Genomic DNA, 27,903 nt, shown 5'->3' with positions numbered 1-27,903 from the left:
CAAGGAGTAAGCGTCTTTTAATTTCATGGCTGCAGTCACCATCTGCAGTGATTTTGGAGCCTCTCTAAAAAAGTTTGTCACTATTACCACTGTTTCCCCATCTATTTGCCATGAAGTGCTGGGACCAGATGCTATGATCTTAGTTTTCTAAATGTTGAGTTTTAAACCAACATTTTCCCTCTCCTCTTTCACTTTCATCAAGAGCCTCTTTAGTTCTTCTTTTTCTTTCTGCCATAAGTATTGTGTCATCTGCATATCTGAGGTTATTGATATTTCTCCTGGCAATCTTGATTCCAGCTTGTGCTTCATCCAGCCCAGCGTTTCTCATGATGTACTCTGCATATACATTAAATAAGCAGGGTAACAATATACAGCCTTGACGTACTCCTTTTCCTATTTGGAACCAGTCTGTTGTTCCATGTCCAGTTCTAACTGTTGCTTCCTGATCTGCATACAGATTTCTCAAGAGGCAGGTCAGATGGTGTGGTATTCCCATCTCTTTCATAATTTTCCACAGTTTGTTGTGATCCACACAGTCAAAGGCTTTGGCATAGTCAATAAAGCAGAAGTAGATGTTTTTCTGGAGAAGGCAATGGCACCCCACTCCAGTACTCTTGCCTGGAAAATCCCATGGACAGAGGAGCCTGGTAGGCTGCAGTCCATGGGGTCGCTAAGAGTCGGACACGACTGAAGCGACTTAGCAGCAGCAGCAGCAGATGTTTTTCTGGAACTCTCTTGCTTTTTTGATTATCCAACGGATGTTGGCAATTTGATCTCTGGTTCCTCTGCTTTTTCTAAAACCAGTTGAACGTCTGGAAGTTCACAGTTCATGTACAGTTGAAGCCTAGCTTGGAGAATTTTGAGCATTACTTTACTAACGTGTGAGATGAGTGCAATTGTGCGGTAGTTTGAGCATTATGTGGCATTGCTTTTTTGGGGGGTTGGAATGAAAACTGACCTTTTCCAGTCCTGTGGCCACTGCTGAGTTTTCCAAATTTGATATTGAGAGCAGCACTTTCACAGCATCATCTTTTAGGATTTGAAATAGTTCAATTGGAATTCCATCACTTCCACTAGCTTTGTTCATAGTGATGCTTCCTAAGGCCCACTTGACTTCACATTCCAGGTTGTCTGGCTCTAGGTGAGTGATCACACTATCATGATTATCTGGGTCATGAAGATCTTTTTTGTACAGTTCTTCTGTGTATTCTTGCCACATCTTCTTAATATCTTCTGCTTCTGTTAGGTCCATACCATTTCTGTCCTTTATCGAGCCCATGTTTGCATGAAACAAACATGGTATCCTTGGTATCTCTAATTTTCTTTCTTTCTTTTTTTTTTTTAATATTTATTCATTTATTTGGCTGCACCAGGTCTTAGTGGCAGCATGTGGGATCTAGTTCCCTGACCAGGGAGCGAACGTGGGACCCCCCGAATTGGGAGCTGGGAGTCTTAACCACTGGACCAGCAGGGAAGTCCCAGTATCTCTAATTTTCTTGAAGAGATCTCTAGTCCTTCCCATTCTATTGTCCTCCTCTATTTCTTTGCACTGATCACTGAGGAAGGCTTTCTTATCTCTCCTTGCTATTCTTTGGAACTCTGCATTCAAATGGGTGTGTCTTTCCTTTTCTCCTTTGCTTTTCACTTCTCTTCTTTTCACAGCTATTTGTAAGGCCTCCTCAGACAGCCATTTTGCTTTTTTGCATTTCCTTTTCTTGGGGGTGGTCTTGATGCCTGTCTCCTGTACAATGTCACGAACCTCCATCCATAGTTCATCAGGCACTCTGTCTATCAGATCTAGTCCCTTAAATCTATTTCTCACTTCCACTCTATAATCATAAGGGATTTGATTTACGTCATACCTGAATGGTCTAGTGGTTTTCCCTACTTTCTTCAATTTAAGTCTGAATTTGATGATAAGGAATTCATGATCTGAGCCACAGTCAGCTCCTGGTCTTGTTTTTGCTGACTCTATAGAGCTTCTCCATCTTTGGCTGCAAAGAATATAATCAATGTGATTTTGGTGTTGACCATCTGGTGATGTCCATGTGTAGAGTCTTCTCTTGTGTTGTTGGCAGAGGGTGTTTGCTATGACCAGTGCATTTTCTTGGCAAAACTCTGTTAGCCTTTGCCCTGCTTCATTCTGTATTGTATTACATTTATTGTATTACATGTTACTGAATTAATTATTCAATTAATTATTCATTTATTATATTGAATTAATTAAATTCAAGTAATCAGTACTTCCTTTATAGTCATGCCCACCCACTCTTCTCTCCACCATGACCTCTAAACTCTGACAATAACTAGTGTATTCTCAATCTCCATAATTTTGTCATTATGAGAAGATTGTATATATGGAGTTGTACAGTAAATAATCTTTTGATACTAGCTTTTTATTCCACTCAGCATAATGCTCTTGAAATCCATGTAAGTCATATCAATAGTTTCAGTATTTGCTCTTCGTTGCTGAGTAGTATTCCATAAGGGCTTCCCAGGTGGCGCTAGTGGTAAAGTACCCCCCTGCCAATGCTGGAGATGTGAGAGATGAGGCTTCGATCCCTGGGTCAGGAAGATCCCCTGGAGGAGTGCATGGAAACCCACTCCAATATTCTTACCTGGAGAATCACATAGACAGAGGAGCCTGGCCTGCTATAGTTCATAGGATTGCAAAGAGTCAGGCATGACTTAAGTGACTTGGCACAGCACAGCACAGTATCCCATGACATGGATACAATAGTTTATTTAGCCATTCATCTAATGAAGGGCATTTTGCTTTTTTCCAGGTTTGTTTATGACAAGTAAAGCTGCTATGATCTTTTGTGTACACATAAATTTTCATTTATCTGTAGTAAATGTCCAGGAGTGCAAATACTGGGTAAGATTTCCTTTCAACATAGGAAATCTTACCCAGTATTTGCACTATTTGCTGACTCTATTGTGCTAGACCCTCTTGTGGCTCCCCAGAACTATTGAATCAGATCTCTGGGAAATCTTCTCTCAGAAAGTATGACTTATGCTATGTTAACAAATTAACCCCCAGGCCCCTGTGGCTTAAACACAGTACAGTGTTATTCTTATTCACACTATGTGTTTATCTTGGGTCACGAAGGGTTCTTCTCAGGTTGACAGATGCTCCTCCATTTTGTATCTGAAATATGCAGATGAGACCCTGATCACTGTAGTGAGGACATGAAAGGCTGGAGAAGCATGCCGATGGACTAACGCACTTCTGGTCACGTTTGGCCAGAGCTAGTCAAATGGCTCTATTTAACTGCAAGAGGATGGAGAAGTACAATCTCCCAAGTTCTCAGCAGGAGAGAAGTGGACATGGGTGAACTCCAGTGGTGTCCACCTTGTAGCCTCACAACTTCTTCCTTTCTCCTGAGGACAGCATCTTAGTATCAACTGAAAAGCAACATTCCCAGAGACACACATGACAACAGAGTTGTTCCAAAACCAAACAGGTTATGTATGTTCTTGATGGCATTCCTCAGAGGGCACTTTGGCTCAATAGTTTTCCAAGATTTCCCAAGTCTCCTGTTTTTCCCCTTCTTTAAGTCATTAAATAAAGATTCCAGTCTAATGCTAGTAGTCCAATGGCTGTGTAAACAAACAGGGCCTCAACTTCACAGGGTTCTGCTTATATAGACCATGATTGCTTAGGAGTTCAGGTCTTGGGAGCTGATCAAGACATTGCATTTTAGGTTCATTTTAATTCTATTCATGCTTCTCTCACCTCTCAGTCTATTTTATTCTACTTCTTCCCTATATGTCAATACAGGCAAAGAATCTATACCATTTCTCCTTTAGCAGTGGGGACAGTGTGGTCCTAGAATTTAAGATTTTGGCTTCCAGTTGCACTAACCAAATGGCAATTCTAGAAATTCAAAGAAAATGCAAATTTGTGACCTGGAGCAGACCATCTGGCTATGAAGTGGTGTTTGTTCTGTGTTGGTCAGAGTATGTCCCTGAGCACTTGTTCCCCAAGGTGCTTCTGGGAAAGGTGGTTGCAGAATTATATATGACTGAGATTCACTTCATAGAGACTGTGGTGAAAGAACCTATTAAAAGATCTGAAAAGCACCCAGAATAAAGCAAGATGGCATTCTTGAATTCAACAATTTGAGAGTTTTCTTGATCAGAGAACTCCTATCTTTTGGCATAAAACCTATGAACACACTGTGGGAAAATGTTCTCTGAAACACAATCTAGAGAAGGTCACCTAGGAAAATTCACAATAATTCAGGGTCTCAGTTGACAGCACAGTGAGAGTAGAGTGGTCCTTTAGAAGCATCCTAGAAGTAGACTGTCTCTTATCAAGAAGCATATAAATATCATGTGAAGTTACTCATGTTTGGAATTTGCTGAGGGTGGTGGGCGGCAGAGAAAGGGTGTGAGCGGGGACGTTAGTAAAACAAAAATGGCCATTACTATTTGATGACTTTTGGGTAATGGGTACATGAGGCTTCTTTATACAATCCTCTGTTTCTGTGTTTGGAGAAGGCAATGGCACCCCACTCCAGTACTCTTGCCTGGAAAACCCCATGGACAGAGGAGCCTGGTGGGCTGCAGTCCACGGGGTCGCTAGGAGTCAGACATGACTGAGCGACTTCACTTTCACTTTTCATTTTCATGCATTGGAGAAGGAAATGGCAACCCACTCCAGTGTTCTTGCCTGGAGAATCCCAGGGACGGGGGAGCCTGGTGGGCTGTCATCTCTGGGGTCACACAGAGTCGGACACGACTGAAGCGACTTAGCAGCAGCAGCTTCTGTGTTTGAGATTTTTCTTTAAAAATATCTTTTAAAAGAAATATTTAAATCAGAATGCCTTCTGATTTGTTTATGATAGAAGTATAGCAAGAGTAAATGAATCATGTTCCAAGGTATGTTCTAAACACTTTACCTGCATTATGTCACTTACTCATATCACACCTGAGTGAGGAAGACATTCATTACTGTCCTCATTTTATAGACTGACAAAACAGAGGCTCAGAAGTGTAGACACTGCTTAGAATCACATAGCTGGTGAAAAAGCAGAGGCAGAATGGGGATCCAGGTGTCTGCAACTCCTGGGCTTGTACTCTTAACAAGAATGTAATATACTAGCTGCAAAGAAAATGAGATACTCATGTCCTCTGGCCAGCACAGCTTTTCCCTAAAGGCAAGCTGTGTGAGAAGTCAAATTATAATCAAGATTGCTTGCCACATATGTAAAAAGAAAATTCATAGCCTCATAGCCAGACTCTCAGAGCTGGAATGGGGTTTAGCAGTCAAGTAGGTAGCATCTACCCAATGCAAACTCTCTGCTTCTTCAGTTGTCTGCACACAGGGGCATCAGCAAAAGTTTCTTCCCTTTTTTTTTCACCACACTAAGTGTCTATCCAGGAAATGGAAACCAAACTTAGGACACCAATACTGCTCCAAGTCTGTTAAGTAGTTTTAAAATCTTCTGATCCCAAGTTTCCCAGAGGGCAAACCACTATTTACATATGACTCTTCACTTTTTTTTCACTTTTGACTTTTTTTTTTTTTTCAGTTAATTGCATGAATTAGAACAAAGCTTTCCTCTTAAACAAAAACAGTACCTTGGGCTTCTGTGATGGCTCAGTGGTAAAGAATCTGCCTGCCAATGTGAGCGACATGGGTTCAATCGCTGTTCCAGAAAGGTCCCATATGCCACCAAGCACCTGGGTGCCTACTCCATAACTACTGAAGCTGTGCTCTAGAACCTGGGAATCACAACTACTGAGCCTGTGCATTGCAACTGCTGAAGCCTGCGTGCCTTGGAGCCCTTGTAGAGAGAGGCCACCACTGTGTGAAGCCCACACACAGCAACTAGAGAGAGTGGCTCCTTCTTTCCACAACCAGAGAAAAGCTCATGTGGCAGCAGAGACCCAGCACAGCCAATAAATAAATAAATAAAGCCTATTTTGCTGCACATCAAAAATGGCACAGCAACCATGCCCAGTCATTTTAACCTATGACCACTTTGCTAATTTCTGAGACATTTCCCCCCAAATTATTAACGTCATCATATCCCCTGAGCAATGAATGTGAAAGGACTATCGAAAATAAGTATACTATTGCAATTTTCCCTTTAAATTGAAAGTGGAGAGAAAAATCACAAATGTTGCTTTTATGCTGGCATTGCGGATTTGCTAATAAACCATGGATCCTTAAATAGTCTTCCATAATCCAAACTGTATGGAAGGGGGATTGCATCTATAACCCAAAGAGAGGGATATTTTAAAGGTTGTTTTGTTAGTGGCAAAAGTTTTTTTGAGAAAAGCAAGCAAAAAAACCCCACAAACAAATAGCGTGTGTGCAAATTTCACTAGGTCAAACAACGTGTACTTGGGGCTTCCCGGGTGGTGCTAGTGGTGAAGAACCCGCCTGCCAATGCAGCAGACGTAAGAGATGCAGGTTCGATCCCTGGGTCAGGAAGATCCCCTGGAGGAGGGCATGGCAACCCATTCCAGTATTCTTACCTTGAGAATCCCCATAGACAGAGGAGCCTGGCAGGCTATAGTCCATAGAGTCTCAAAGAGTTAGACACGACCGAAGCGACTTAGCACACAAGGTGTACTTTGGATGGGAGAATAGAGTTTATTTTTGTAAACCTATATTGATTGGACTTGTCTTTTAAAACCCTGTGGCATTCCAGGAGGCCTCACCTGAGTCAAGCTTCCATTTATAAGCAAAGATCTTCCTGCATCAGTCATTGAAAATGAGGAAATATTTGTTTATGCACATCCATTTTCAACCTCAATGCTGTTTGTGAACAAAACAGAATACTAATTACTGTATTAACTGAATTTTATTGCAACAGGGCACAGAAAGTTGCAATCAAAGAGAGTCAAGAAACTCCAAATGTCAACAATTGCTACATATCTCTGAGCCAATCACTGCAAAGAATCTTGGAATACCTGCTGGAACTGATGAAGGCCAGGCCACGTGACTTTTCTTGTGGGATGGGAGGTGGAAGGAAACTCCACCCAAGCCATACAGACTAAGCACAATTGCTCTGGGATAGGAAGGACTCATTCTGTGAAGAAAAGATGCAAGAAGGGAAATCAGATGCCTATCATGGGGCCCTACCAGCGATAACAAAAAAAGACAGCTCTATATGCATACAGCTGGTGCTCAACAGAAGCATAACTAAAATGCCAGAACTTGTACCTGCAAACAAGCCATGTTCCCCCTGCTGCTTTGAGAGGGTATATTCTTAATCCCAAAATGCTATCACTGGGCAAAAGCATCTAGGGAAATGTTTGCTAAGAGTAAGGAGAATGAGAAAGAACAAGAATGCTTAGAATGGGGAAGGTGAAGAGAAAGTGGGTCTTCTGATTGGGGTGGGTGGTAGAGGCAGGAAATCATATATTCACCATTTCTCAATGTTGTCAGAAAATTCTGCTTGTCTTTTGGTTGGATGACAAGACTGAGTTCTTTTACAAAGACTGACCCACTTGCTGCATTTAAGCTGTTTACATGCTCACTTCTTAATGTCACAAACTAGCCTTGGTGTTCAAGAAGCTTGTTTGCCACAGGGCAAAGCAAAGGCCAGGTAAGTAGTTTGAATATGAAGACAGCCAGGAATATAGAACTTCAAGCCTTTTGAAGTTTGAAGATAAAACGGATTTTGTTTGCTTTCAAAATTCACTTCCATATTCTAGGCAGGTTTCTGGAAAAGAAACTAGTTGCCCCTACCTTTTACCAACAGTACAGAAAAGCATTTCTAAAAGAGCTGCTTGCAATTTAAGACAGAGCCATAATTTCATTTTTTCTCATGCTTTTCCATTTGACCTTGAGTCCTTCTTTCCCTCGAGGAAAATCTGAGGTTCCCGAAGAATCATGGCGTGTCTGCTATAGCTGTCCTTAGCCGTAGCCTTCTTCTCTCTAATCCTCCAGCTCAGCTTTTTGCCTTTTTAGATAAAATGTGCCTCTGAGGGCTTTACTTCTTAAGAGATCCTCACTGGGAAGCCTTCAAGAATTTTCTTTGTGTGTCCAGTGTGTGTAGTGTGTGTGTTTGTGTCAACATGTTCTTATAAGGAAGATGATATTAATGAAAAATAAAGGCAACTCCTCGACCAGGCCAAAATCCAAGGCATCTTCCTTACCTACGACACTGAATATATAAGCCCTGCTTTGCATGCTAAAATTCTCACCTTGCTTCAAGCTAATGGCTGAGGGTACAAGCAACTTGCTTGGAAATTCAGGTCACAGACTGACATCCTAACTGTGGGAAATGACATGTTCAATAGGGTAAGAATAAAATGCAGCCATCAGTGCAGCAGTATCTGCTGGGCTCCAGACCCTGTTTCTCAGAGATTGTATTATGTGTAGATATGATTGCCTCCTACTATTGCATCTTTTGCATCTATTAGACAAAGCATCTGGTGCTTTGTCTAATACTTGGTTTTATAGGATGTCATTCTGAGACTGACAGGGCAGCCTCTGGAGGGGAAAGGGCTCCCTTTGCAAGTCTAAAGGGCAATGTCTGTTCAGAATTAGACCTGGCAGTTATTAAAGTTTGCCAGTGTGCCAGTCTTGATGGAGAAGAATTATGTGGCTACTGGAGATGGCATAATATTCTGATACTGATGGTGAGTCCAGCCAGTAAGCCTATAGCTTGGCTTTAGAATGCTGGCAGTGGGAACTGAGAATCTCAGGGCTCCTGGGAAAAGCTTAATATATTTAGTCTGAGAGTTTCAGATTGTTAGTAGCTAAGATGATCACATGGTCCATTACAGAAAATATTTCAATCACTTCTCACTTCTTTTATGAAAAAGAGAAAAGAAAAGCCTCTTTAACATTGTCTATCCCCGTATCATCCTGACTCCCTAAAAATGTCCCCAGCCTCATTTCATACCAGTCTCCACCTTATGATCTGAGTTCCATTTCTGCCCCTCTTTACCTGTCATTCTTCACCTTCCACAAGGCCTCTGCATCTTTGGGTTCCTTTGAATTCTCTTCATTCCTCATCAACTCTTATTCACCCAGATCTCACTGCAAGGGAAACTTCCTCAGAGAAGCCACCTTTGACATTGGAATGGGCCAAATCTCCTTTAATATTTGCATTTCTAGACATGCAGATGCAGGAGATGGAAATGGTCCCCCTCCTTCTCTCACTGCAAGGCTCCTATTTAAACTTCAAAGCCCAGCTCAAATGTCTCCTTCATTATGGAGTCATTCTTAATTCTCTGGGCATTCCCTGTGGTTCAAGACTTATTTTTATCTCTTCTATATCACTTACAGGGCTTCCCTGGTAACTCAGCAGTAAAGAATCTGCCCACCAATACAGGAGATGTGGAGTCCAATCCCTGGGTTGGGAAGATACCCTAGAGAAGGAAATGGCAACCCAACCCAGTCTTCTTGCCTGGGAAATCCCATGCACAGAGGAACCTGGAGGACTACAGTTCATGGGGTCATGAAGAGTCAGACATGACTTAGCAACTGAACAACAACAACAATATCACTTACAGATCTGGTTATTTATCTGCTCACTATCCTGCCTACTAAATTTTGGGTTCTTGAAGTGCAAGAATTGTGTTACTCATCCTTGAGCTCCTAGCCCCTATTCACTTAATAAATGTTTATTGAATGAATGAATGCATGAATAAGGAGAAAAAATGAACTGAAATTATAGGAGGAGACAAATAGAAGATGTCTTTATTTATAAACAGGATGATGGCCACACCCCTGAGTACTCATTTCTGTTTTGTTTAAACCAAACACCTTCTGGACTATAGATCCAGGTATACTATTTCAAGGGCTTCCCTGGTAGCTCATCTGGTAAAGAATCCACCTGCAATGTGGGAAACCTGAGTTCAATCCCTGGGTTGTGAAGATCCCCTGGAGGAGGACATGGCAACCCACTCCAGTATTCTTGCCTGGAGAATCCCCAAGGACAGAGGAGCCTGGTGGGCTACAGTCTATGGTGTCACGAAGAGTCAGACATGACTGAGCAACTAAGCACAGCACATACTATTTTGAGTGAATTTCCTTTTTTTTTAAGCTATGCTTTTATTTTTTAAACCATCATTTATAGTGTAAAATACCCTCTAACCCCTTCTGTTCCCGTCTCGTGATGATCTCCTTAGCACTTCTCCATGAAACTCTCAATCCTAACCCACAGAAATTTACCTCTCCAGTATTCAAGGTGGTGACAAGTAGATGTGATCATTTAAGCTCAGCGAATTTGCTATTTGGAAAAAGCCTACTGAGGAATTCAGTCAGGTCTTCAGGCCCATCACTCTATAGTGGCTGAGGTTGTGGCAGTCTCAGGCAGAGGTGCAGTCATCAGCAAGTGGCAGGAAACTTGGCCAGATTAGAATAAACAAGGTAGAGGTCTGTTTTTCTCCCATATTTAGAAGTCCAGAGCTGACGCAGATAATCATGGATGTCTTTGACTATCTAGAGTTCATCTACCTTTCTGTTCTACCAAGGCTTGCTCCTGCCCAGGACCTGGAAATATGTACTCTTGCCCTCTGTAGAGCTATGTCACGTGCATATCATTTTGGGTCACCTTGCCCCTTGCATTAAGGTTCTTCAGAGAAATAAAATTGATTCTCTCTCTCTCAAGAGTCAGAGATTTTTAGGGAATTGGCTCATGTGATTTTGGGGCTGTCAATTTGAAATTCAAATGGCAAGCTGGCTGGCTGGAAATTCAGGTAAGAGTTAATGTTGCAGTCTTGGGTCCAAATCTGCAGAGCAGGCCAACAGGTGGGAAACTTAAGCAAGGTTTCTATCTTGCAGTCTAAGGCAAAGTTGCTTCTTCTTTGGAAACTTCAATCTTTGCTCCTAAGGTCCTCAACTAATTGGATAAGGCCCACCAATATTACTGACAGTAATCTGCTTTACTCAAAGTCTCCTGACTGTAAATGCTAACCAAATCTAAAAAGATCTTTACAATGATACCCAGACTGATTTTTGATCAGATAACTGGGGGCACCACAACCTAGACAAGTTGACACATAAAATTAACCAGTTCACCTCTCAAATCTAGTTCAGAACCATAGCCTGGGGAAACCCGGGCCCTTTCCAAGATGGCTGCACACTCCCAGTGGCTTACGTATTTAGGGCCACCTCAGGCTCCACAACACATTCTGCTGTGCCCCTTCCATTATACACCCCGGTTCAAGTTTGTCCTGAAATTCAAGCCTGTCCTCAATATCCCACCACAAAACACCACTGTTATGCAGCACTAATGGATTTTTAAAGATGTTTCTCAAGATTTGTTGAGTTGGGAGATATTCTTCCACTATTTCCCATATTGCTTTTTTTTTTTTTTTTTTCAATCCTTCTACCTTTTCCTTCCTTCTCAATAGCTCTCTTTGGACTGAGCCCTGCACCTGAACCCCAATTCCTCTCTCCCCAATTATGCAGAAGTATTTCCCCTCTTCTGATATTTAAAGTCACAAATTCTCAGATATTTGGAATCTATCCCAAGGCTTTATCCACGTATTTTTTCCAACAAATACATTCATTTCTTTCTTCAAATGAAATTCTGATGCCATTGCTAAGATTATATATATATATATATATATATATATATACACACACATACTATGTATATATACTATGTCTCCTTTTTTAAACTTCTTTACACCTAGGAGTGTGAGACCTGTAAAATACGGCCCTTGAGCGTGTTCAAACTTTCCAGACAAAACAGAGTAATAAAGGCATACAGAGAGAGAGATCCTGGAAAGGCACTAAAACCTAGAAGAGTTGTTAAATTCTCCTGCCAATGAGCCCAAGCTCCTCAGCACGGCACATGTGCCCTTGCCTATTTATCTCCTTTCTCATTCTATCTGACCTCAAACCCTGTGCACTAATGACACCATGTTACAGGCTGTGTCTTTGTTCAGGCTGCAGCTTGCATCTGTCATATTCAGTCTACCTTTCTCTTTCTCTTCCCCTTTCTTTTTCCCTCTTTGCAAGTCATAATGGTGAATTCATCCTTCTAAGAAGCTCTTCCTGATTCCTCCAGAGAGAATGTTCCCATTGCTTCTTGGACAATAATTCTCTTCCAAGTACATCAGGAACTTCAGTGCACTCTATTCCCTTGTGCCGACCATAGCATTAGGACCACAGCTTAATAAATAGTTGTTGAATTGAACTGAATTCAAATGAATTGGCACATGATGTATTTCAACCTTGGAGATTTTCCACCTAACGTCATTATAAGCCAAGGAAAATTTCATTTCTAGATCCTATATTTAAAACTACTGTTCCATTGCAACTCTCAAAAATGGTAGTTTTCACTTTTAATGGAAAAAAGAAAAGGCCATTCATATAGATCCCAGAGAATGTATTTGAAGGTCTCCTAATATTTCTGGAGACCATCACTGGAGAAACACTGACTTTAAAAAAAAGTCAAGTTTGATTCTGTGGAAGAAAACTTTCAAATGAGAATCATTACTCCAAAAGAAAAGTGTTATTTTTATAACTTGTAAAACTTTTGCTTCAGATGATCATGAAAACAAAACTCCAAAGGAAAAATGTTAGGATTCCTAACAATTAGTCAGACCCCAGTTTCAGGAACACAGAGATCACAACTCATGGGGCAGGCTTAGTAATAATGTAAGGACAAGACCCTAAGGCAGAAGATCAGTCCCTGTACCACTAATCTTCATTTCACAGATTCACAGTCAGCAAGACCAAGGGCAGATCTGCGTGGGAGTGTGTGAGCTGGCAGGCGTGCAAACACTCTGCCCACAAAAGTTTCCATAGTCGACTCTGGTTGAGTTCAAGCACGGAGTTCCGCTCTCTCGGATGGCTGGCACGCGACCCCATTAGGACAGGACTCCCTGCCCCACAGAGGTACTCTTTCTTCCTTCTTTCCCTTCTTTCTTTCCCTGCCATTGTGCCTGAGAAGAAGATACAGTGACCTGGAAGAGCTTACCAAAACATTTGAAGATTGAAAAATGTATTTTCCTATGTCCACAGGACACACAGGTCTGTCCTATAAAACATCAGTCTCATCAGTCAAAATGTGGCTCAGGGCACCACCTGCCTTGGAATCAGCTTGGGATTTTGTTCAGAAGCAGATTCACGAGTCCCACTCCAGGGCCTTCAGCGCCCTTGCTCGAGGAGCTGCTTCACTGGCAAGGAGACATTCTGCGACCCCTCCTACGTACTTTCTTTTCATCTGAGTTCACTCCATCAGCTCCTGGTATCCTGGTCACCTTTGCAGGCTGCTTGCAGGCCCTGCCCTCTCCCGGAGTCTGACTCCAGACCTACCCTCCTGGCCCGCGGCACTGCGTCATTTCTGCGCATGCGCAGCACTGATCGTGGCCATTCAGCGGTAAGTACTGGCAGATGGGCTCTGTGATCCTGATCTTCCCAGAAGACAGCCTGCTGAGCGGAGGCGGGCTGCAGTCACCTCAGCTGTCAGTGCTTGACTTCAATAATTTTTTGACTCCAAAGGGCCCTTGGGTTTACCCCGAACACAGAAAGTGAAATCCAGACATTTTCCCCTTCAGCAGCATCTTCTCCATCTGCAGCTGCTCCCAAGGAGCCTCTGGAAGAGGGGCGGCCTCTTTGCGTCAGGGAAATCCGCTCATTTCCCTGCGTTCTGTCTGCCTTCGGCCCTCCTGCTCCCATTGCTTGGGCAGGTGGCAGATGCTTCCCTGGGAGCTGGAGCTCGCTGGCCCCATGGATCCGGGGCTTGAACTATACCTTTGTCCCAAGTCTGGCTTCACCCAGGATGGTGGCAGGAACTTTTTTCATGTTCTGCAGACCAGCCCCTTCTGTCTTTGTCTCCCTCTCAGCCCTGAACTAAAGAGCCTCTTAATGAAGGTGAAACAGGAGAATGAACAAGCTGGCTTAAAATTCAACATTCAAAAAACTAAGATCGTGGCATCCAGTCCCATCACTTCACAGCAAATGGGGGAAAAATGGAAATAGTGATAGACTTCATTTTCTTGGGCATGAAAATCACTGTGGATAGTGACTTCCGCCATGAAATGAAAAAAGACGCTTGCTCCTTGGAAGAAAGGCAAAGAAGAACCTAGACAGCATATTAGAAAGCAGAAACGTCACTTTGCCAACAAAAGTCTATATAGTCTAAGCTAAGGTTTTTCCAGTAGTCATGTATGGGTGTGAGAGTTGGACCATAATAGAAGGCTGAGCATCGAAGAAAAGATGCTTTTGAGCTGTGGCATTAGAAAAAAACTCTTGAGAATCCCTTGGACTGCAAGGAGATCAAACTAATCAATCCTAAATGAAATCAACCCTCAATATTCATTGGAAGGACTGATGCTGAAGCTAAAGCTCCAATAATTTGGGCACCTGATGTGAAGACTAATTGGAAAAGACCCTGATACTAGGAAAGATTGAAGGCAGGAGGAGAAGGAGACAGAGGATGAGATGGTTGGATGACATCACCCACTCAATGGACATGAGTTTGAGCAAACTCAGGGATATGGTGAAGGACAAGGAAGCCTTCCATGCTGCAGTCCAAGAGTTCGCAAATAGTTGAACATGACTTAGCAACTGAACAACAAAAATAATGCTGATAGATCTCCAAAGAGAGAAACAAAAGGGAGAGTCACATATACTAACCAATATAAGCTAATTACAAAGACACTTGGGGACTCAGAGTAATGCAGGAAGTCACTCCCTTGGTCTTACTGGCTGTGGGGTCACTCTGGTTCCCAGAAATTCCAACAATAGCTTGTGTTTGAGTTTTTAGGAGCAGTGACTAGCAGCCTAGTCTGAAGCAACAGGCTCCCCTGTGGTTCACCTGCCTTTGATTTCTCCCCAGTGTGAGGATTTGATAGTTACCCAGCATGTTCTGCCTCTCGGGAGTAGATGGCCTCAGAGCTGAGGGGCTCCCTTGAACTTTGGGGACAAACCTTTCTGCCTTTGTTTGGTGACGGGTACAGCAGGCTAATTTCTTCTGCAAAGCTCATGTGATGAGCTGCGGCCACTTTCAGAGGGAAGACGATCAACAGGGAGGTTTTCCTCAGCTGGTGGATTTGTGTGCAACTGGCATATATGACTCAGTAACGCCTCCTTCAACTCTTCCAGAAAAGCCTGCCAAGAAGAGCAGGAGCACTGATTAGGTATATGAACAAGATGGACTTAAAGAGGCTGTTCTGATTCCCTACTCTGCACCATCTGCAGTCACCCCACAGATGGAAGTGGCTGGACAATTGAGTTTATCATCTATGCTAACATGACAGAAAATCAGGAGTTGAGATGTTGCCATGATCCTAATGTCCATGTGCTTTTCCCTCCATTTATAACTGTGGGAAGGTTCCTCTGATATACCTGGAATAAGTGATGACAGGCATTCAGTTATCACAGTGAACCCTGGAGGGTGTGTGTGTACAACACCCCCCCTCCTCCTTTCTAGCTCTATAATTGTTGATTTAACGCTTCTCATGATGCCCTTTGACCAAATGTCACTTACACCGACCTGCCAGGAAGCAGAGGTTTTGTTTACACAGAGCTCTAGACTGACGTTCTTAAAATGCTCCCCACCCTATAACCTCACCCCACCCTCAGTGTGATAGTGAAGCAAATTTTAGCTTCAGAATCAATTATCGAAATGTTTGTCTATGGCTTTCCTTTGTCTTAGAAATTTTGCCAAAAGGGTCTGAGAATGCCAAAAAAAGACCCTCACATAATACCCTTTCTGGAGAGCAGGGGTTTATACAAGAACCTCTTTAAGACTTTTGAATCATTCCCCCAAATTTGGCAGACCACTCTCTCCTCACCGCTCCTTGAAATTACACTGAATGCACTTTGAGAAGCTATTGATTGAGAAAATATGTAATGTTAGGATGAATTCAGGGTCCCTTTTAACTGAATGTACGTTTTATGGATCATGAGATCTGCATACATTCTAAAAATAGACACACACACACACCTGGGAGAGGAGAATTCCCTGGCAGCTGGCAAATACTGCTGACTTCACAGACCTCCAGCAGTAATTCTGGATCAGAACCAATGTCAGACAATTATTCCCTAGGTTCCCTGCCCAGCTCCAGGGGTCTGTTTTTCTCCTACCCAGAATGCAAAGGAGCCTGGGCCAGAAAGGCTCCAGAATACTTGGTTTGTTTCCAAATTCTCTCCATTCTGGAGGACTAAAAAAAAAAAAAAAAATGAGCAAGGGAATCAATTATTCCGTGACTAAGTCAGGGATTCTGATATCTTCTGGAGTAAGAATGGGATAGCCAACCAAAGATAAGAGTCTTAGGCTATGTAGAACAATCTAGACAATTTGGCTTCCCAGCCTCAAGCCTGAAACAACCCTGTAGCCAGGTTGGGCCTGTGAGCTCTGCTTCTGTATTAAGGTTATGATGTATAGAAGGTTTGAATCAAAGAGTTTAAATTTCGATGCTTAGAGATGTGATCAAGAGTATCAGTGATAGTCATCCATGGCAAGTGGTAGGACTGTACGTCCTGGCCTTCTTGTATTTGGGTGGAACCATGCAAGTAGTTCTGACTAATGAGTTTTTAGCCATTGAATCGGTGTTACTTCCAGGTCGTATCATGTAGCTGCCACTCTGAGACCCTCCAGGGCTTTTTTTCCCCTCTGGCTTTTTGGAGATGTTGGCTATTGTATCAGCCTGGGTCTCTGAAGACTATTTGTGAGTGGAGCCTCCCAGCTGAATTGTGATGGACAAGCGATAGGATGGGAAGTAAATCTTTATTGTGTGATGCCACTGCTACTTTAGAGTTGCTTGTTACTGTAGCATAACTTGACATAGCCCTACCAGATAGGCTAGATTATAGAGCACAATGCTTCTTTGTTTTAGGTTCCCTGTGAAAATTACATTGAAAGTTAAAAGGACTATATTTATTTATTTTTGTAGTAACCAGAGGCCCCTTTCAGCCCTTTTTCATCCTATGACCTCCAAACCCCACTGATTTGACTGGAGTTGAATTGGTTTTCATGGAGTGGAGAGCTGGGCGGACACAATGTTGCTAGGGTCTTGTTCTGTTGGCACACTTTTGGCCAGGCATCTTCTAAAACAGAACTTTCTTTTTGTCCCTTCAGAATGAGCCACATAGACCAAGCAAAAAGGGGGCAGGCTCTCTGTAGAGCTCAGAAAACACGGGACTCAAATCTTGATGCCTTTATGCTTGTCAATCCAGTGTTTTTCACAGGCACTATTTTTTTCTGTGCTTGATTTTAAATGGTATTTTGAGTCTTGGCCAATTTACATCATTTTAGTCCCACACCCTTATCCTCTCTGGAACTCTTGAATACACTGGGGTTTGTGTTTGGACAGTTGTGATGATGTATTTCAAACCCCGTGCTTAGCTGCACACTTTACTGACATGTGAGGAACAACTGGGCAGTTTGGCATGTGTCAGGTTCTAAATGTAGGGATGAAGGTTTTAATGGTAACAGAGGGACAAATAGATTTGTCCTCAACTTGGCGGCAGTGTTACTCTGCCAAGCTCTGCCAGCCTGATGCTTGAGCACTTTCAGGCCCAGGACTTTTCTAAAACATGGAAAAGTTCCCTAGAACCACCGATGAGAAAGAAAAGCAAATATTTCTGCTTTGCAGCACCTTTAATAAATACCAGTGCTTTGGGCAGGACCCTTTTGGGTGAAGACTCTCTAAAAGGCATGACATTTAGACTTGGTCCAACATCATTGTTTCCCCACTGACATTTCACTTCCTTTGATAGACATCTCATTATTAAGCATCATATTATTAGCACAAGTGCTTTCTGTAGAAACATAAAGGCAAGGATGCTTATGAATCAGAAACCAAATTTTCTATTCAGGCTTGTAATCAGGGATCTTGGAAAATGTGAATACTCTTACTGGGCTGGAAGGACTGAGAGCCGCTTCCTCCCATGGTGCTTGATCTGCCAGGATAGGATGTCTGAGGGATGGTGTCCTGTGAGGCACAGGAGAAACTACTTGTAGCCGTACTGACCTGGGGATAGCTACTGGGGGGGTCTTATAGCAGTGGTACCCAGCCTTTTTGGCACCAGCAACCAGTGCCATGGAAGACAATTTTCCCACGGACTAAGGCAGGGAGGGAAATGTTTTGGGGATGATTCAAGTGCGTTACATTTATTGTGTACTTTATTTCTATTATTATTACATCATCTTCACCTCAGATCATCAGGCATTAGATCCCAGATGTTGGGACCTAACGTCCCATATGAATGGGACGTTATATGAATCAACGGAGTCCTGTGAAGTGAGAGGTGAAGAGTGCTAAGAAGGCTGTGCCGCTCAAAAATACCTATTTGCCTGCATTTCCAACATCAGAAGTTATTCCTTCTTATCTTAAGGGTTCCAGATTATAGAAGAAATACTATAATTAGTAGTTAAGTTAATGAACTCTGGGTTTGAATCCAGAGCTGGGTTTGAATCCCAGCTCTGCCACTTACTAGCTCTGTGAACTTGGGGAAATGACCCAAACTCCCTGATCCTATTTCCTAATTTATAAAATTGGATAATGACTGTCCTGCCTCATAGAGTTGTTGTAAAGATTACATTGAGTCCATACATGGAACACACAGACCAATACCCTAGCAGTGCTGCCTCTCTCCAGCTTTTCACTCCTGAATTCCAATCCTAAATTGGAGTTCAGGTTCTCTGAGCAGTCAAATGTGGTGGCTAGGTAGTCTTGTTGAGGAGTTACTTCCAGGCCTGGTAGGTTCCCCTTGACAAGGATTTGTTTTGGGTTTTCCTATCTCTGTGTAACCTTCTTGAGGTCTTGTTCAATTTTGTGTTTTATTTTGTTTGAAGATAAAGCATTTTAAGAACTTTTTTTTTTTTTTTTTGCCACACTGAGCAACATGCAGGATTAAACTGTGCTTCCTGCTGCCCTGCAGTGGAAGCTCGGAGTCCTAACCACTGGATGGCCAGGGAATTCCCTCTCTTGTTCAGTTCTAAACTTCTCAAAGACAGTCACAAAGATTCATAATGTAGGCACAGAATTTGAGTGTTAGTTAGTCATGTCTGACTCTTCGTGACCCCATGAACTATAGCCTGCCAGGCTCGTCTGTCCATGGAATTCTCCAGGCAAGAATACTGGCTTGGATAGCTTTCCCTTCTCCAGGGAATCTTCCTGACCCAGGGTTCAAACCCAGGTCTCCTGCATTGCAGGCAGATTCCGTACAATCTGAACCACCAGGGAAGCCCAGGCATGGAACCTAGATGTGGGGAAAATTAGATGAAAACAGTCATCCCCTTTCTCCTGGGGGGTGCTGGGGCTGCTGAAGAAATTCTTTATTAGCCTGAGCCCAGTCTGGGCTAAGTGGGTTTCTGAAGGTAATCAGTTAACTCCATTGTTAAGGCTGACTTTCTGACTCCAACAGGAGACAGATTTTCCTTCTTCAGAACAGTCTTGTTGTCTACGGCCATATCACCCTGAACATGCCCAATCTCGTCTGATCTTGGAAGCTAAGCAAGGTCAGGCCCGGTTAGTACCTGGATGGGAGAACAGTCTTGTTTAAAATGAAAGACCACTAAAAAGAAAATTTGGCTAGTTCACCTTGCTTGCTGCTGCTGCTAAGCCGCTTCAGTCGTGTCCGACTCTGTGCGACCCCATAGACAGCAGCCCACCAGGCTCCCCCGTCCCTGGGATTCTCCAGGCAAGAACACTGGAGTGGGTTGCCATTTCCTTCTCCAATGCATGAAAGTGAAGAGTGAAAGTGAAATCGCTCAGTCGTGTCCGACTCCTAGCAACCCCATGGACTGCAGCCTACCAGGCTCCTCCGTCCATGGGATTTTCCAGGCAAGAGTACTGGAGTGGGGTGCCATTGCCTTCTCCGACCTTGCTTAAGAATGTTCAAAAGACTTTTCAGAAACTGCAGGCTCTAATCCCTTGAGGGCAGCTGGTTCCCAGGCCCTTCTCTGCGCCACAGGGGAACAAAGGCCCAGGACGCTCTGGCCACCTGAGATCACATCGGGGGAGTGCCAAGAAGGCGAAGCTCTTATCTTTCTCCAGTCTTTAAGGTTAGAGTCACAAAATTGTGATCCTTTCTTACAAATGGCTCTGTCTTCTGTCTTACGCAAACTACTGAGCAAATAAAATGGAGGTTTTTAAAGTTCACACTGACCTTTTTTGAAGTCTGGGACAATGTGATCCCTTCAATTTGTAATGGAAAATAGATTTAGCTACTTGCCTGGATAACTCTTTAGGGAGCTGCTGCCTTCTCATTTTTAGAATCTTTGCCCTAGAATTTTTGCCCAAACTCTCCTTTTTGGTAAAACCCATGGGCATTGAATAGGCAAAGATGGGTGATTTGTACCCTGGTTTGGATCTCTGCTTCTCCCCTAAAGCAAGTTACCTACTGCCTGTTCGAGCATGAGCTCCCATTTTCTTGATTTTCTTTGTCACATCAGAAAAGTAATGTTCATTAACTATCGATAATTGAAACCAGGACAACGGGCCTACAAAAAATTATATACTATGAACTTTTTAAACAAGATTTTTCCAGGCTTGGGGTCCTTCAATGCCAATGTATTCAGTTTGATTTAGTTTTACTTTGTAGGTTTTTTTTCTTTTTCTTCTTCTCCAAGTTAATGGCATCTCTGAATACCAGCTTATTTAATCATACCTCTAAAATGTCATTTTGTTTTCTCTTCCAAAAAACTCTTGACTGGGGCAGGACAGGGAAATAGGATCTTCTCAAGGAACTGCCCAACCCAGCAAACATGTCTTGGCTATGAAAACAAATAGGAAAATACTAAATAAACATAAGTCTTTGCATTACTGGGTTTTACAAAAGTAAAGAAAAATAAATATGTATTTATTTAATGGGCCCACCCTACTGGGAAAGCCCCAGCATGCCAAGGAAACATATCACTGGGGGTTCCCGAGGGAAGGAAGCCCTCCTGTAACTGCCATTTTCTTCCTCTCTTCTTCTTCCAGATCTGCAAGTAACCTTACCAGCAATTTTACTTTTCCTCGACTAAACTGTGATTTCCAAGTACACTGCCAGAGGGTGGGCCTCTTTGTCTTCACCAGGGCAAGTGCTGGGAATCTGTCTTTAACTTTTCTTCAGTCTCTTTCAGAGATGTAATTGGATTTGAGTTTCATAGTTACGCAAGTAGAATGCACTTATAAATTTGATGATTCACCATAATTTATGTTATGTTTAATTTGGAAAAGTGGAGCTTTGTCCAGACTTTACAATGATGTCAACTTTTTTTGAGATATAACCGGATATGGAGCTAAGCATTTTACATACCTTGATTTTTTAATTCCCATTCCCCCATCTTGCAAGTGAAAAAGCTAAAGTACACAGAAATTAAGTAACATGAGCAAGGTCACACAGCCGATAAGTGAAGAAGTCAGAATTCAAATCCCTATTTTGATTTGAAAGTCCAAGGTCTTAAACTCTATCAGCAGAGTGCTTCAGGAGTTGGCTTCTAGTAGAGTAACTCTTACATGATGGACTTGAGACAAACACTTGTTGAATAAATTAAAAAGCAAACACACAAATTTGATCCTTGTAATAGTCCTTTCAGTAAAGTTCGTACATGTAGTATTCATGGTAAATAAAGCTACAGCTGCTGCAAGAAATCGCTGCTAAATCTCAGTGCTTAACAGAGTGAATGTGCATTTCTCACTCATGTCACAGTAGAATACGGGTGGTAAGGATCCAGGCTCTTGCTAGAGTGTGGCTCTGCCATGTTCAGGGCTTTTCTCTCAAACTTACCCTGAGTGCTGTGGTCTCCAGGCTTGAGTCACCAACCAGGTGGCACGTGGTAGATGAGAGAGTGGAGGATGGCTCTGGGAGTGTCTTTAGGGCCAGGCCTGGAAATGTCGTTCATTTCATTGGCCAGGACTCTGTCACATGGCCTTACCTACTGCAGAGGAGGTTGACTGTGTGCCCAGGAAGAACATGAAATGGGCTTGATGAGCACAACTTGTCTCTGCAACAAATCTATATATTCTTTTGTAGATGGAAACCTGCAAACTTGTACTGTATTTCCTTGATAAAATCCTTCCCTCCTACTTGAATGGAAATTTCCATCATTTGAGTCATTCCTTTGTATTTGATGGCCAAGGTTGGAGTTTTGCACACCTAAGGCGTGACGTAAAATGCACAACTCTTCCTAGGACCACCTTCATTAGTTTTATTTTTAGTGCAGAGTACCCTTGTTGATAATATTAGAAAGCTCTAGAGGTTTGGAGGATACTTTGATAAGCGTGGATTCAGTGAAAAGCTCTGGGCTTGGGATAGAAGAAGCAATCTTAAAGTATGACTTGGTGGAGGAATGCCTAGTTTAGATATAAAATTTATGTGTGTGGCTGAAAAACTTCATAAGTTTATCTGTAAGGAAGTTAATCACCTTGTTCAGGATGACAAAGATTGTTGTTAAACTCGATCAGAAATGTATTCATCTCATTATTTGTCTCAAACCTGACTCAATTGAGTGATCTCATTTTGAGGGAGTTTCTTTTCATTGAGAAGTATGTTTATAGCTTGTCTAAGTGACAACTGGCAACATCCTCTTTGTATTTAAAATTACAACCCATTAAAGGCAGGTTTCTGTTTACTCTCCCAAGTATTGGGGCTCTCAAGTTTCTAATTTCTAATGAGAGGCTGAATTATTCATAAAAGAAATTTATCTTTCTTACTCCAATTATTAATCTCTTGATGCTGTTGGTGGTCTCATGGCTCTGCCATAAAAGCTTAATGCATTTTGTATCAGTGGGTCACACCCGCTGGAGATGTCTTTGGCTTGACATGAAGGGGTTAAAAAATAGGACTTGAGATGGTGCCAGACAATTAGGTAATTACAAAACACTTTTGCACATTAAAGTAATCTTGTAAGCATTACGCCTGAAGTCATGGCTACCAGCTCTTGCTTTCTTAATTGTGCACTAGGGTTTTCAATGTCATCATTAAGTTCCAAGATTAAAAAAAAAAAAGATTTCCTATTTTTGAAGCATATGGTGAATTTTTTCTCAGTAACTTTTATTTACTGGTATAAGAATAATTTTAAAAATAATAATAGCTCCAAATTAATAGTGAGATAGCAGTCAACATTGATGGAGCGCTCCCTATGCGCTAGGATTGGTGCTAAGCGCTTTGCAAGAGCTATTTTGTTTCGCTTTCTCAACCACCCTGTGAAGTAGGTAACAATAAACAGTTAAGGCTCACATAGAGCTTCCTATGCTCCAGGGACTCATTTAATATCATTACAATACTTTGAGGTTTGTGCTCTAACATTCATTGAACTAAGAAGCCATCAATTGTAAGGTAGTGTTATGAACTGAATTGTGTTCTCCTAAAATTCATTATTGAAGTCTTAACCCCCAGTACCTGAAAATAAACTGTATTTGGAAATCAGGTCTTTAAGGAGGTCATTAAGTTAAAAAGAGGTCATTAGCATGAACTCTAATCCAATACAATGAGTGTCCTTATACAAAGAGGGGATCTGGACACAGACAGGACAGAGAGAAAACCATAGCATAGGGAGTAGATGGTGATCTACAAGCCAAGCGGAGAGGCCTCGGAAGAAATCAACCCCAGCAACATCTTGATCTTTGACAGTTTCCAGAACTATGAGAAAACAAATTGCTGTTATGTAAACTGCTCAGTTTGTGGTACTTTGTTAACGGTGGCCCTGGCAGAGCTTCTCTGGTGGCACAGGTGGTAAAGAATCCTCCTGCAATGTGGGAAACGTGGGTTCAATCTCTGGGTTGGGAAGATCCCCTGGAGAAGGGGATGGCGACCCACTCCTGTCTTCTGGCCTGGAGAATTCCATGGACAGAGGAGCCTGGCAGACTACAGTCCATCAGGTTGCAAAGAGTCGGACATGACTGAGCAACTTTCATTTTCACTTTGGCAAACTAATACAAGCGCCATGATTTTACATACTGCTAAGAAAATAGCAAATTAAATCATGATCAAGGCTTTGAATTTTTATTTTAAGCATATTAAAAGAATCCTCATTTAGATACAAACTTTCATCAAATAAACTCTTGTGCATATGCAAAAGGGAAGTCATAAGTGAAATAAGGTAAGGTATTCCTAAAACTTCTTCACGTACAGAGTATGACTTTTCTATAATACTTTTCTACTCAGAGTCATTAGAGGCTGATTTTCCACACAAAGTTATCTTCTATGCCATCAAGAGGGTTGATGTTACAGCATTTCTTAAAAAAAGGCTCCGCAATCATCTCCAGGATGTTCTTCAAGCCACGGTCACACATCCTGCATGTTTGGACACTGACATGTTTTTGATCCTGTTGATCTGTTTCATCTCTGTGTACACAATCTTATTTTGATGCTAAATTGTGATGTTAAATGTTTGCACTCAATAATTAGTAACACAATAAATGGAAAGAAGTGGGAATATAAAGTGGGAAAATAGCCAAGAATGGGGGGAAGTTTTGAAACAGGAGAGAGGAAGGAACGCAGCCCCCCCAAATATAAACAGTCTACCTCGCAACTTTACCATTGTCTCCCCTGACATTCATGCATCTTCTGGTTGGCATCAGATCTGCTATCCTTTCCTGTAAGGGGAAAGAGTTACATTCTTGTACCACTGAGGCATGTGGGGTATTCAGGGCTGAAACGACCTGAGTTATCCCAGCCAAACCCAAAGAGGATGTCATCAGGAGGAGGGCCAATTCAGGGGAAACTTTGGTCCCGGCCTTGTGTACACAGGGAGCTTCAAACTAAGAATTTGGATTTTTCCCCATTTTAAATATAGAAATGATCCAGGTTTTGCCTGATTTCTGAAAGACCCTGACTGCAAAAATGAAGCTCCAATTTTGTCCATCCTTGCAATAGATATTACTAGAGCAGCTTTGATGATTTCACTATCCAGCAGAGTAGTCAAACTTTGACTTCCCAGGAGAGTAATGCATGGTTGTTTACCTCAGCTAGCCCACTGACCAAGGGGAAAAGACCTATAAACTTGCAATTGCCTTTTAAGAGTAATTTGGGTTTCCCAGGTTGCTCAGTGGGTAAAGAATCTGCCTGCAGTGCAGGAAACGTGGGTTCAATCTCTGGGTCGGGAAAATTCCCTGAAGGAGGGCATGGCACCGTCCTCCAGTATTCTTGCCTGGAGAATCCCATGGACAGAGGAGCCTGGCAGACTACAGTCCTTGGGGTCGCAAAGAGTCAGACACGACTATAGCAGCTGAGCACACACACACACACAACGAGTAGTTTGCCGGAGATGTGGAGAGAGGGAAAAAAGGAAATCTTATTTAAGATTTGCGATCTAGTCAGAGAGACAGTTTCATATTTACGGAGAGGAGGGAACAAGCTTTTGGACTGAAGGAAGAATAGGTGATTTGAGCAATTAGTTGGAAAAAAAACCCTGTCCCCAGAGCTGACTAATTTGACCAAGCTTGTGTGGTAGAAAACATCTAGTAAGTTACCTGGAGTTTCACATTGCCTGGCTGTTAGGTGATAGAGATTGGTAGTGTCTAGAAGACCAAATGTAGTATTTGCTTTTCATCTAAATAATGGGGCACCACTTGGAGGCAAAGGCTTTGACCCGCATTGTGAAGAGCAGGATTATTGCTCACTGTGACCTTGGTAGTTGCCAGCTCGACTTTGGTTTTTGCCTCCATCAGTTGCCACCTCTTGGGATTGTAAATATTGACACTCACCCTTCGAGAAATCAATACCTGCATATTAGCCTCCAATTTCATACATCGATGTGCAGATCTGAGGGCCTCGGGTGGATAGGAGATGACTTCAGCATTTGAGAATGCTGCCTCAGATCTGAAGGCCTGTGGATTCGCATTTCCCCCAGTGATCCTCGGCTTCATGACATGACTTCTGTTGCTGTTATCTTTCGGCAGTGTATCTGCATGAAGAATTTTGGCAGAACTGTTTTGGAAAGCAGCAGACAAGAAAGCAGGATCTGCTTTCTTAGAGCTCAAAATTAACTTTCTGAAATTCGATAGAGTAAATTCTCCAAAATAATTCATAAAATGAAAAAAGAAAATTAACTCTCCGATCGAACATGTGTTTAGAATGGTGATCCCGTGTCTCTTTGCATACATTGAGAGATGGGGTGTCCTGGGAGAGCTTTGCCATCCTCAGTCTCAAGTCAAGTGCCAAGTCAATCAGATTAAAAATGAATGATTCAAATCGTATTATCACAGATATACTTGTGATATATGATCAGTCTGGCTGGTGTACTTTCCTGTAGAAGTGAATGATGTTCTGATGAGAATTGTATCTATACAACTCCCCAAACAACCAGACTTTTGAGTCAACTCTTGTCACTGTGTGGACAAGACTCCTGGGAGTGATGGATGGGAGGGGATCTGGTGGTTTTATTCACATGGATACAGATTTGACCTAGATCTGTGCTCTGTTGCATAAACTTGAGTGAGGCACTGTACCAGGTGAGAAACCACCTTACCTCCAGCTCTGTGAGACCGCTGAGTAAAAGTAGGAAGCGCCTAAGGGTATATCCAAAAATAACTGACAAGCCTCTTAGCCTTTACTCTGGGGTTCCAGGATTGTTGTGCCCTCAGGCAAAGTTGGCAGAGGTGTGGCTGGGGTGAGTAGGAGAAAGCACTTCCCCAATATCCCTCTTGGTTTGAAATCCTACAAGAAGATCAGCACTGTCTCTGCAGGAACCCTGAGTGCATCATCAGTGACAGGACCCAGACCTGAGGTAAAAGATGGCTCCGCTGGGGAAGTTTGCTGGAACTGTAACTGGGTTCTGACTCACCCAGGTGCTTGGCTGTGATATAATCAGAATTTGCCTTTTTCTTTTAAAGCTGAAGTATAGTTAATTTACAATATTATATTAGTTTCAGGTGTACAGTATAGCAATTCAGTATTTTTGCAGATTATACTCCATTACAGGTTATTGCAAAATAATGACTATAATTCCCTGTGCTACACAGTATATCCTTGTTGCTTACCTATTTTATATACAGAAGCCAGTATCTGTTAATCCCATACTTCTGTTTTTCCCCCTCCCTCCCACTTTGGTCACCACGAGTTTGTTTTCTATCTCTGTAAGTCTGTTTTAGAATTTGCCCTCCTTTTAAACTAAGCCCACCTTGCTTTCCACCTCCTCATCCACACAGAAGTTAGGATGTTTTGATTTTCAAACATTTTAAATTAAAAGTATCTGTCCATGCTTTCAACATTATAAAAATGATTAAGTCCTCATTGGAGAAACTTCGGAAAATATAAAACCATACAAAGAAAAGAAGTCCCAGACATAGTCAGCAGGCAAAGGCAACCACTGTTTATATCTTGGCCTTGTGCTACCAGTCTTTGTATGTGTGTGTACATATATTTCAACTTTAAAGGATATTTTGAAATAAAGTTCACACTCCAACTAAAGCCAAGGTGGTGACACTCAAGTATCCATATTTGCAGTTAAGACCGAGGGCCACCAGGGTCTGTGTCTGGGCCGTGTGATGCCGCTGAGGAGGCCGTTATGGATCTAATTTACAGTTTGGCTACACCGGGCAGCTTGGTGATAAGCACAGCGTGTTTGTTTATCTTTGATGGATGCCAGGTGGCTTGTGGTCAGACAATCTTCCTTCGGCAGCCCCGGCACTTTGAATCCACGGAGCCAGCTTGAGGCCCTCCCCCGGGGCAAAACTTGGCCCACACAATGGGCCCCCACAACAAAAGGACGGTCACGGTGGCAGCGGCACCAGCAAGAGGACAAAGAAGCATGTAGGCAGAGAGGAAAGAGGAAGAAAGCTAGGGAGGGCGCAGGAAACGCAGCCAACGAGGTGCTGGGGCGGGCCGACTGGCTTTCCTGCTGTGTTCCAGGGACTGCTCTGAGAAACCCTGCTTAGGGCACTTTTCATTAGACGACCTGGATTGAGTCTCGGAATGAGTGCAGGTGGTGTGCTGAGCTTAGACATTCCCCGCACCCAACCCCGAGAGCTGTCAGCTTGCGAGGCAGTATCCTCTTGGAGGAGGATTTGGTGCGGGCTGCAAAATTAGAAGCA

The 27,903-nt window shown here is 42.6% G+C and overlaps 1 long non-coding RNA gene across 2 annotated transcripts in view; it reads right to left on the bottom strand.

Annotated features, from left to right (window-relative positions):
• Positions 1-6,813: 6,813 nt before the first annotated feature.
• The window catches only part of LOC112447081 (uncharacterized), a 62,193-nt gene continuing 41,103 nt past the window's right edge, over positions 6,814-27,903 (bottom strand). Inside the window, exons 3-4 of one of the 2 annotated variants that reach the window (XR_009494903.1) lie at positions 14,863-15,043; positions 6,814-7,049 (exon numbers count right to left, since the gene is read on the bottom strand). This is a non-coding gene — a long non-coding RNA (uncharacterized lncRNA). Of the gene's footprint in view, positions 7,050-14,862; positions 15,044-23,788; positions 24,466-25,593; positions 25,776-27,903 lie in introns of those variants that run through there. The other variant, XR_009494902.1, reaches the window with a different exon arrangement.

This window comes from Bos taurus, chromosome 6 (assembly GCF_002263795.3).
Source record: "Bos taurus isolate L1 Dominette 01449 registration number 42190680 breed Hereford chromosome 6, ARS-UCD2.0, whole genome shotgun sequence".
In the NCBI taxonomy this organism is placed as follows: domain Eukaryota; kingdom Metazoa; phylum Chordata; class Mammalia; order Artiodactyla; family Bovidae; genus Bos; species Bos taurus.
Note: the sequence above shows the minus strand (reverse complement) of the source record. Positions and strands in the feature narration are given on the sequence as shown.